Source organism: Anabrus simplex, chromosome 3, assembly GCF_040414725.1.
Source record: "Anabrus simplex isolate iqAnaSimp1 chromosome 3, ASM4041472v1, whole genome shotgun sequence".
Taxonomy (NCBI): domain Eukaryota; kingdom Metazoa; phylum Arthropoda; class Insecta; order Orthoptera; family Tettigoniidae; genus Anabrus; species Anabrus simplex.
The window spans coordinates 44,468,832-44,481,176 of NC_090267.1; positions in this window are offsets into that span (position 1 = coordinate 44,468,832).

Consider the following 12,345-nt stretch of genomic DNA (forward strand, 5'->3'; position numbering starts at 1 on the left):
CCAGGTGGCAGATTCCCTATCTGTTGTTTTCCTAGCCTTTCCCTAAATGATTTCGAAGTAATTAGAAATTTATTGAACATCTCCCTTGGTAAGTTATTCCAATCCCTAACTCCCCTTTCTGTAAATGAATATTTGCCCCAATTTGTCCTCTTGAATTCCAACTTTATCTTCATATTGTGATCTTTCCTACTTTTATAAACGCCACTCAAACTTATTCGTCTACTAATGTCATTCCACGCCTTCTCTCCGCTGTCAGCTCGGAACATACCACTTAGTCGAGCAACTCTCCTTCTTTCTCTGAATTCTTCCCAGCCCAAACTTCGCAACATTTTTGTAATGCTACCCTTTTGTAGGAAATCACCCAGAACAAATCGAGCTACTTTTCTGTGTTTTTTTTCCAGTTCTTTAATCAGGTAATCCTGGTGAGGGTCCCATACACTGGAACCATACTCTAGCTTGGGTCTTACCAGAGACTTATATGCCCTCTCCTTTACATCCTTACTACAACCCCTAAACACCCTCATAACCATGTGCAGAGATCTGTACCCTTTATTTACAATCCGATTTATGTGATTACCCAAATGAAGATCTTTCATTATCACCTTACACCGCTCTCTAGACCACCCCGTTTCCCTGAGTGTACCTTCTGATAACCCTTCTAAACAATTTCCTAACTTATACGTACCACTGCGTTTTATGTGAAGGCCATCGGAGGGCAGATCCCTAGCCCCTACACACCCATTAGGAAGAGCGCCGAGTCACGAGAAAATGGTAAACAGATTTTAGCGACAATGCTATTTAACGTCGGGGAATAAGGTACTACAGTCTACGCTATAAATGATTTTATAAGATGCCCTAATATCACGGAGTCGGATAGAAACTAAATATGGAGGCCTGCAATATAGAAAGCTCATAAAATTGATCAATGATAATATGACATTAATCATTGATTTTTGTGATGTGCTTTGTCTTCTGCTGCCACTCAACTCCGATAGATGGGATTACTGCTGCGTGCGGAGTATAGCAGCCAGCCTGAATATTAGCGAGAAGTAGCTTGGAAGTTAGAACTCTCTCTTCTTTAGCATGCTATTCCTCAGGTTCACAAATTTTCTGATACTACTGGTTCGTAACACACTGGTTCATCACAGCATTCCAGCTATTCAATCCCTACACTGAGGCACTGATTAGAATGCTACTAAATGGTTCCAATCCTCCCCTGAAGGGGATCTGAGGCGGGCCTCTTACTCGTAGACGGTGACGCCGTCTCTCAGGCCAGGGAATTGCGGAGAAGGTGAGAGGGTTGGCGGCCGTGGCTATACTTGGAACTTTCCCGGCGTTCGCCTTAGTGCAGGAGAATGGAAAACCACGGAAAACCATTCTCAGGACAGCCGACGGTGGGGACCAGCCCCACTCCGTCTCCCGAATGAAGAGGCATACAGCCACGGCAGAGCCGCAGCCATCTCCATTCCGCTCAGTTGGTCAGTCGGAGGGTAGAGCCGTCGGACCAGCCGAAGCCCACTCCGACCTGATTGGAATGAGCAGTGTGCACATTTAACGGAATAATGCCAGAGGAGTGTTCCCGACTGTCCGCGGCCTGGTCATTCCAGCATTGGAATTTTGGACTGTTATATCAGCAGCGTAGTACTGTACGTTGAAAGTTAGAAAATGTACCGCTTTTCATTTGATCGAGTATTTTATATGATAAAATAACATTGATTTTAATCGCCACGTTCCTAGTGACGTCATTGTAATGACATATGTTGACTTCAGTTGGGAAAACTACAAAGACAGTCTTTCTGAGAATTCCATAGCGAAGCACGGGTACATCAGCTAGTCATCAGTAAATTAAAGAAACGCATCTAAAAAGCTCTGAGAATTACAACGTACATACAAGTTGGTTCTCCCAGGATGGTAATATAGTAAGTGAGATTGAATCAAGGTGTAGTAATGCTAATGCAGTGAGCTCGCAGTTGCGATCAGCAGTATTCTGTAAGAAAGAAGTCAGCTCCCAGACGAAACTATCTTTACATCGGTCTGTTTTCAGACCAAGTTTGCTTTACGGGAGCGAAGGCTGGGCGGACTTAGGATATTTTATTCATAAGTTAGAAGTAACAGACATGAAAGTAGCAAGAATGATTGCTGGTACAAACAGGTGGGAACAATAGCAGGAGGGTACTCGGAATGAGGAGATGAAGACTGATTTAGGAATAAACTCAATGGATGAAGCTGTAAGCATAAACCGGCTTCGATGGTGGGGTTATGTGAGGCGAATGGAGGAGAATAATGGACTCTGCTATGGAGGGTAAGAGAAGTAAAGGGAGACAAAGACGACGATGGTTAGACTCAGTTTCTAACGATTTCAAGATAAGAGGTATAGAACTAAATGAGGCCACAACACAAGTTGCAAATCGAGGATTGTGGCGACGTTTAGTAACTTCTCAGAGGCTTGCAGACTGAACGCTGAAAGGCATAACAGTCTATAATGATAATGTATGTATGTATATATGTATGTATGTGTAAGTTGGTCTATAACCGTTTTTTAAGATAGTCGAATTATGAGAACTGCAAAAATCATAAAATTTATTTTATTGGAATGCTAGCTTTCAGGTGAGATTCTCTAGCTTCAACAGGTCTACCCCAGGAACTCTGTTTGGAAATAATATCACCAGTTATGAGTAGTGGTTTCCCTCTCAGGTCTTCACAGATACGTTCCAAGAAATGTATATCCATATTAATGTCTCGTGTAGAGTCAAAGTACACATTGCATACATAAAGCTCCCCGCTCGTAAACGTCGTGCACACTACTACTCTGTCCCAACAGAACGGCGGTCTTAGATTTAATAACCATAGCCGCACGATTCGCTCTTCAGGCGCATTATTTCTTGAAGTGTAAACACGGAAATCTAATCCGAAGCCAATTACTTTATTATTTCTAACATTTGGTTCTTGTATGCACATAACTGTCCTCACATATGGCCTACTAGCAATTATCCTCGGCTTCGTCCGCGTGGATTTCATAATTTGATCAGAGTATTTTAATCGATCCTCGGCATTGTACTAAGAGACTATCTGAAAATTCCTAAAGTATAAAAACTCACCCAAAATTTGAGTTTCATTTACCCCAGGAATTCTTTGTAAACCATGTTTGTGGTATTACCTTCTGGAGCTAAGACGACCATGCGACATAGAACTGGACATGCGAGAAACAGTCTTCCCTCAAGTCAAAAAATAAATGTATGTTTCTATATTTTTAAAGGCGATTCCAAATACCAATTCCCACATCTGTAACATATTCAGTTTTTGAGATATACATAAGTATCCCCATAAAAAGAATTCAACCCCTTGATAAGTCCTTCACCTAGCCCCATCTAAGTGTATTCTCCGAAAACAAAAATACATGTTTCCTTATTTTTAAAGGAGACTCCAAATATCAAATTTCCCGTCTGTAATATTTTCAGTCTTTAAGATAAGAGTATCCTCATAAAAAATAATTCAACTATTTTTCACCACTTTTCACCCACTGCTAAGTGCCCTCTCCGAAAACAAAAAGGTACAGGTTCCTATATTTTTAAAGTACTTTCCAAATACCAAGTTTCTTGTCTCTAGCATATTCAATTTTTGATATGGCTTTTAGTGCCTGGAGATCCCAGGACGGGTTCGGCTCGCCAGGTGCAGGTATTTCGATTTGGCACCCGTAGGCGACCAGCGCGTCGTGATGAGGCTGAAATGATGATGAAGAGAACACATACGCCCAGCCCCCGTGCCAGGGAAATTAACCAATGATGGTTAAAATTCCCGACCCTGCCGGGAATCGAATCCGGGACCCCGGTGACCAAAGGCCAGCAAGCTAACCATTTAGCCACGGTCCCGGACGACATATAGTGTAGATACACCGGTACTCATTTTAAAAATACACCCGCTTTCCCAATTCTTTCCGGCCCCTCAATTGGATTTTCCGAAAGCAAAAAGAAATACGTGTTTAATTGTTTTTAAAGGATATTCAAAGATCAGTTTTTCATGCCTGTACATATCTAACACCTTCAGTTTTTGAGATAAATGTATACTCATAAGATTTATTCTGCTCCTTCTACCTCACTTCTTTCCACTTCTCTCCCGCCTTGACTTTCCGAAAACAAAAAGTACGTGTTTCTTTATTTTGAAAGTAAAATTCAAAATAGCAACTTTCACGTGTGTAACAGCTTCAGTTTTTAAGATAAAGTATCGTCATAACCGTATTTCAACTCTGTATTTACTTATTTTCAACGCCACACCCCTTACGTCGATTTTCCGAAAAACAAATGCCTGTTTCTTTATTTTTGAAGGTGATTCCAAATACTAATTTTCACGTCTGCATCATCTTCAGTTTTTGAGATATAATTATACTCATGAAAGTAAATCAACTCCTTTTCCACCCTCCCCCCTCCACCCCTTTCTACCCGTTAAGTTGCTAGAAGTGCGTGTTTCTTTATTTTAAAAAGAGATTTCAAATACCAATGCTCATGTCTTTAAAATTTTTAGTTGAAATGTAATGCCGTATGGCTTTTAGTGCCGGGAGATCCTAGGACGGGTCCGGCTTGCCAGGTGCAGGTCCTTTGATTTGACACCCGTATATTACCTGTGCGTCGTGATGAGGATGAAATGATGATGAAGACAACACATTCACCCAGCCCCGTGCCAGGGAAATTAACCAATGATGGTTAAAATTCCCGTCCCTGCCGGGAATCGAACCCGGAACCCCTGTGACCAAAGGCCAGCACGCTAACCTTTTAGGCATGGAGCCGGACAACATTTTTAATTTTTTAAGATAAAAATATCCTCACACAAAGAATTCAACTAAGTTTTCAATTCATTCACCCCTTCAGTGGATTTTCCATAGACAAAACAACATGTGTTTCTTTGCAATGAAAGGAGATTCCAAATATAAACGTTTATGCGTCTAACATCTTCAGTTTTTGAGATATAAGTATCCTCATGAAAATAATTCAACTCCTTTTTCACCCCAGCCCGTTAAGTTGATTTGACCCCCCCCCCTCCAAAAATGCGTGTTACTTTATTTTTGAAGGTGATTCCAAGTCAAATTTTCACGTGTGCAACTTTAAGTTTTTGAGATATAAGTTTCTCCATAAAAAGAAGTACATTTTTCACTTCCTTTCACCCTCCCCCCTTCAGTGAATTTTCCGAAAAGCAAAAATATTGTTTCTTTGTTTATAAAGGAGCTTCTAAATGCCAGTTATCACGACTGTAACATCTTCAGTTTTGAGATATATGTATCCTCATAAAAAAGGAATTAAACTCGCTTTTCATCGCACCGCCATCCAAGTTGATCGCCCCCCCTCCCCGCCGCCCCACCCCCCAAATGCGTGTTTCTTTAGTTTTAAAGGAGATTCAAAATACTAATTTTCACGTCTGTAACATCTTTAGTTTTTGAGATATAAGTATACTCATACTAAGTATTCAACTAATTCTTCAATTAATTCACCCCCCCCTTAAGTGGATTTTCCAATGACGAAAGATTACGTGTTTCTTTAGTTTGAAAGAAAATTCCAGATGCAAATTTTCATGTCTGTAACATCTTCAGTTTTTGAGATATTAGTATCCTCATGAAAAAATTCAACTCCTTTTTCACTCCACCCCTTCCCGTTATGTTGGTTTCTCCCACCCAAAAATGCGCGTTTCTTTATTTTTAAGTGAGATTCCAAATACCTACATCCAGATCTGTAACCTTCAGTTTTGAGATATAAATTTCTCCAGAAAAAGTATTCATTTTTTTTAAACTTCCTTTCACACTCCCCACTCAAGAGAATTTTCCAAAAACAAACAGTACCGTACTCGTTTCTTTAAAAGAGCTTCCAAATGCCAATTATCACTTCTTGAACATCTTCAGTTTTAGAAAAATATGTATCCTCGTAAAAAGGAATTCATCTCCGTTTTCATCCCCCTCTACCATGTTGATCCCCCCCCTCCGCAAATACGTGTTTGCGTGCTTCTTTATTTTTAATGCAGATTCCAAATACCAGTTTTCACGTTTATAACATCTTAAGACTTTTTGCTATGTATATATTCTCCTAGAAATAATTCAACTATTTTTTCAATCCCTTCAAACCCCCTCCCCGTTAAGGGTCTTTTCTGAAAACCAAAGGTTACGTGTTTCCTTATTTTTAAATGAGATTCTAGATACTAATTTTCACGTCTGCAACATGTTAAGTTTTTTAGATATACTGTAGATATGATTATTTTAAAAATTCACCCCTTTTTCAGTTCCCTGTAAGTGGATTAACCGAAAAAATATTTATGTATGTTTACTTTTACAGGAAATTCCAAATACCAGTTTTCAAATCTGTAATATGTTACCTGTCAGATAATTTGCAGATATGCTCTTTTTAAAAATTCACCCCCATTGTCACTCCTGTTCACCCTGTATTCATCGGATTATCCAAAAACACAAAAATACGTTTCTTTATTTTCAAAGGAGATTCCAAATTTCAATTTTCATGTCTGTAACATCTTCAATTTTTGAGATATAAGTCTCCTCATAAAAGGTGTTCAACCTCTATTCCCCAATTTTTCACCCCTCGTAATGGGATTTTTCGAAAACAAAAGAAATACGTGTTTCTTTATTTTCAAAGAAGATTCCAAATGCCAATTTTTACATCTGTAAAGTTTTTGAGATATAGATATCCCCATTTTAAAAATTGAACCCCCTTTTCATTCTCTTAGCGACGCAATATCCAAAAATCCTCCCTTAGCGAGCACCTATATGTTAATATGAATGTGTCCCCTAAATTTCATTTCTTTATGTCCAGTAGTTTTGGATCGGCGATGATGAATCAGTCACTCAGTCAGTCAGTCAGGACAAGTTATTTTATATATATAGATGATCAAAATTAGGAAGTAGTTCTTGAGTAGGAACTAAAGATTTATGAACTTTTTTGATAAACGAACAGTTAAGCCGTAATCATTTTAGATTTAACGATGTTAAATATTTTCCTGTGGATCGGACAGTCTGATGACACAGCAGAATGTTGAAAATTTAAAGTTTCCGATATTTTCCTCATAACATTTTTCTGATTTTGAAATGTACAGTTCACGCATTGAGTTTGAGTTTTGCCTCTCGGGCATGTGCTGACGTCATGACTATCAGAACACTAGTAGCAGTATGGTCAATTTTCCCCAAGTGATTAGGTACTTATTGACATCAAATATGATTTTCAAGGTTCTGCTTGACATACATTTTGTTCTTTTTATTTTCTTTCATATTATGCAGCTTCCTACGAACGTATGTTTTCCATCATCTCAATATGATTTTTTTAATTTGGTACCTTGTGGAAGTAATCTTTTCAACTCTGGTAGGAAAAATCGAGAATATTAACTTTACACATGTATCGAAGCAAAACAAAGAGATCCTTCTCACCAACAGATCACACGGTAGCGAAACGCATTCTTTATTTCCCAATCTGTGATCTCATTATTTAGTCAAGAAATCCGTACGTGTTCAGGTCCATTCGGATAAACATTCTTACGCTCTTCACTACAAGGACACCTGCCAAACATTCCCTCGTTTATCACTGGTGTTATCAACAATGGGAAAAGTCGGTAGCCAGTGGGCCAAGTACTGATAACTTGAAATTGTGCCCACCCAGTATATTCTATGCTCAATCGTCAGCCCGCAGTCATGCTAACTCGGTCGCCCCTTCTCGTAGCTCTGGCGGCGGTCATTTTAGGGAGCCTCCCTGGGGCACTTGGTTTTTCTGTGGCCAAGATGTTCCAACCTAAAGACAACATTCCTCCTGTCGTAATGCAGACGATTTTCGGTGCAGAAATATTCCAGAGGATTGAGCAGGTATTCGACAAAGTGCCGAACAAAATGTGTGTAGCTCACCTTAGAGCTATGATATACGGCCTCAAGAAGAACCAATACTGGGCTCAAAGTAGTAAGTAAAATGAATGAACTCTTTACCTATGGAATTTTAAACATAACTAGTGTTATTGTAAATTATATAAAACACAAGCACAATTAGAAAAGAAAGCATTTGATTAATAACAGAATGACTTGCTTCTTTCTACAAGAACAACCTCAGATTTTATCAAATCACTTTCATGATATGCATGTACATGCGCAAAATTTTTTATTTTTCTTACATTTCATTGATAATGAATGGATGAGCGCGGTTTATTGGACAGTATGTCTCTCGAATGTGATATTTATTCAGACTTCATTTTAATTGTGTTGTGTTTGAGTCATCAGTCCATAGACTGGTTTGGTGGAGCTTTCCATGCCACCCTATCCTGTGCTAAACTTTTCATTTCTATGTAACTATTGCATCCTACATCTGCTCTAATCTGCTTGTCATATTCATACCTTGGTCTACCCCTACCGTTCTTACCACCTACACTTCCTTCAAAAACCAACTGAACAAGTCCTGGGTGTCTTAAGATGTGTCCTATCATTCTATCTCTTCTTCTTGTCAAATTTAGCCAAATCGATCTCCTCTCACCAATTCGATTCAGTATCTCTTCATTCGTGATTCGATCTATCCATCTCACCTTCAGCATTCTTCTGTAACACCACATTTCAAAAGCTTCTATTCTCTTTCTTTCTGAGCTAGTTATCGTCCACGTTTCACTTCCATACAATGCCACGCTCCACACGAAAGTCCTCAAAAACATCTTTCTAATTCCGGTATCAATGTTTGAAGTGAGCAAATTTCTTTTCTTAAGAAAGCTCTTCCTTGCTTGTGCTAGTCTGCATTTTATGTCCTGCTTACTTCTGCCCCTCGTTAGTTATTTTATTACCCAAGTAACAATATTAATCTACTTCCTTTAAGACTTCATTTCCTAATCTAATATTTCCTACATCACCTGCCTTCGTTCGACTGCACTCCATTACTTTTGTTTTATTTTCATCTTGTACTCCTTACCCAAGACTTCATCCATACCATTCAGCAACTTCTCGAGATCTTCTGCAGTCTCAGATAAAATAACAATATCATCGGCAAATCTCAAGGTTTTGATTTCCTCTCCTTGGACTGTGATTCACTTTCCAAATTTCTCTTTGATTTCCTTTACTGCCTGTTCTATGTAAACATTGAAAAGGAGAGGGGAAAAACTGCAGCCTTGCCTCACTCCTTTCTGGATTGCTGCTTCTTTTTCAAAGCCCTCGATTCTTATCACTGCAGACTGATTTTTATACAGATAGTAGATAATTCTTCGTTCTCGGTATCTGATCCCTATCATCTTCAGAATCATAAATAGCTTGGTCCAATTAACATTATCAAATGCCTTTTCTAGATCTACGAATTCCATGTACGTGGGCTTGTCCTTCTTGATTCGATCCCCTAAGATCAGACGTAAAGTCAGGATTGCTTCACGTGTTCCTACATTTCTTCTGAAACCAAGTTGATCTTCTCCTAACTCAGCTTCAACTTGTTTTTCCAATCTTCTGTAAATAATACGTGTTAAAATTTTGCAGGCATGAGATACTAAACTAATGGTGCGGTAGTTTTCACACCTGTCAGCACCGGCTTTCTTGGGAATAGGTATAACTACATTCTGCCGAAAATCGGATGGGACTTCTCCTGTCTCATACATCTTGCACACTAAATGAAATAACCTTGCCATGCGGGTTTCTCCTAAGGCAGTCAGTAATTCAAAGGGAATGTCATCAATTCCAGGCGCCTTGTTCCTATTTAGGTCACTCAAAGCTCTGTCAAACTCTGACCTCAAAATTGGGTCTCCCATTTCATCAGCATCAACAACCTCTTCATGTTCCGGAACCAAATATTCTACATCTTTACCTTGATACAACTGCTGGATATGCTCCTGCCATCTTTCTGCTTTGTCTTCTTTCCCTAGAAGTGGCTTTCCATCTGAGCTCTTAATATTCATACACCTAGATTTCCCTTCTCCAAAGGTTTCCTTGATTTTCCTGTACGCAGCATCTACCTTTCCCAGGATCATACAGCCTTCGACATCCTTGCACTTCTCCTTCAGCCATTCTTCCTTAGCTACCTTGCACTTTCTACCCACTTCATTCTTTAATCGCCTGTATTCTTTTCTGCCCTCTTCATTTCTAGCATTCTTGTATTTTCGTCGTTCATAATTCAGGTCTAGTATCTCCTGAGTTATCCACTGATTCTTAGTTGATGTTTTCTTCCTTCCTAACATTTCTTCAGCAGCCCTACTGACTTCATTTTTCATGACTCTCCACTCTTCCTCTATAGTATTTCCTTCAGCCTTTTCATTTAGTCCTTGTGCAACATGTTCCTTGAAACAATACCTCACACTCTTTTCTTTCAACTTGTCTAGATCCCATCTTTTTGCATTCTTTCCTTTCTTCAATTTCTTCAACTTCAGATGGCATTTCATGACCAACAAGTTGTGGTCAGAGTCCACGTCTGCTCCTGGGAAAGTTTTGCAATCCAACACCTGGTTTCTGAATCTCTGCCTAATCAAAATGAAGTCTATTTGATACTTTCCAGTGTCTCCAGGTCTCGTCCGCGTATACAGCCGTCGTTTGTGGTGTTTGAACCAAGTATTGGCAAGGACTAAATTATGATCAGTGCAGAATTCACACAGCCGACTTCCTCTTTCGTTCCTTTGTCCCAATCCAAATTCTCCTACTGTACTACCTTCTCTTCCTTGGCCTACCACTGCATTCCAGTCTCCCATCACAATCAGATTCTCGTCACCTTTTACATATTGTATTAAATCTTCTATCTCCTCATATGTTCTTTCGATTTCTTCATCATCCGCTGAACTAGTAGGCATATAGACCTGCACTATTGTGGTGGGCATTGGTTTGGTGTCTATTTTGACGACAATAATTCTTTCACTATGCTGGTCGTAGTAGCTTATCCGCTGCCCTATTTTCTTATTCATTATTAAACCAACTCCTGCATTTCCCCTGTTTGATTTTGTGTTGATAATTCGGTAGTCGCCTGACCAAAACTCTTGTTCTTCCTGCCAACGTACTTCATTTATACCAACTACATCTAACTTTAGCCTATCCATCTCCCTTTTCAGATTCTCCAACCTACCACAACGATTCAAACTTCTAACATTCCACGCTCCGACTCGCAGAATGTCAGTATCCATCTTCCTGATGATCGCCCCCTCACGTGTAGTCCCCACCCGGAGATCCGAATGGGGGACTAGTTTACCTCCGGAATATTTTACCCGGGAGGAAACCATCATCAGTACATCATTCATACAGAGAGAGCTGCATGTCCTCGGGAGGTAGTTACGGCTGTAGTTTCCCGTTGCTTTCAGCCGTATAGTAGTATCAACACAGCTAATCCATGTTGAGTATTATAACAAGGCCGTATCAGTCAATCATCTAGACTGCCGCCCTTGCAACTACCGAAAGGCTGCTACCCCGCTTTCGATGAACCATTCGTTAGTCTGGTCTCTCAACAGATACCCATCCGATATGGTTGCACCTGCGGCTCGGCTATCTGCATCATTGGGACACGCAAGCCTCCCCACCGCGGCAAGGTCACATGGTTCGCAGTGGAGGTCATTTTAATTAACGTAAAAATTTAATTGATCTCTCATGTAGATGCAAACCCTGTTGATACCCACAACAATTCTATAGGTTCGGTTGTTTCTGAAAACATTGTACCTGAGAGGAATTTATGCAATACAACATGCTCATTCTTTTCTTGAACGACTGTACTTCTTTTCCTTCTTTTTCTACCGCTCTTTTCACACCGCTGTTGTAACGTGGGTGCGAAACGTCTTGCACATGTAGTTTTCGCCATGTTTTACAGCCGGATTCCCCTCCTGACGCTAGTCCTGTCTGGAGGGTTGAATCCAATATTGCGTTTTTCTGTGGGGTTGGTAGTGTAGGGTGTTGTGTGAATATGAAGTGGAGAGTTTTAGGACATACACAGAGTCCCCAAGACAGAAAATTAATCACACGTGATTAAAATCCCCGACTTGGCCGGGAATTCAACCCGGGATACTCTAAACCGAATGCCTCAATGCTGACCATTCTGCCAATACTTACGCTTGTAATAAAATTTCTCTTCAGTTTGCTTTACTTCGCACCGATACAGATAAGTATTATGGCGATTATGGAATAGGAAAGAGCTAAAAATGCGAAAGACGCGACCGCGACCTTAATTAAGGTACTGTACAACGCCAGCATTTGCCTGGTGTCAAAATGGCAAATTACGCAAATACCATTTTGAGGGCTGCCGACAGTAGGTTTCAAGTCCACTGTCTCCAGAATTCAAGCTGATAGCTCAGTAACTCAAGTCGCGCAGTCACTTTCTCGGTTGTTCTTGTTAAAAGAAACATCTCACTCTGTTGTAAATAAAACCTTTTCTCTTGCAAGTATGATAT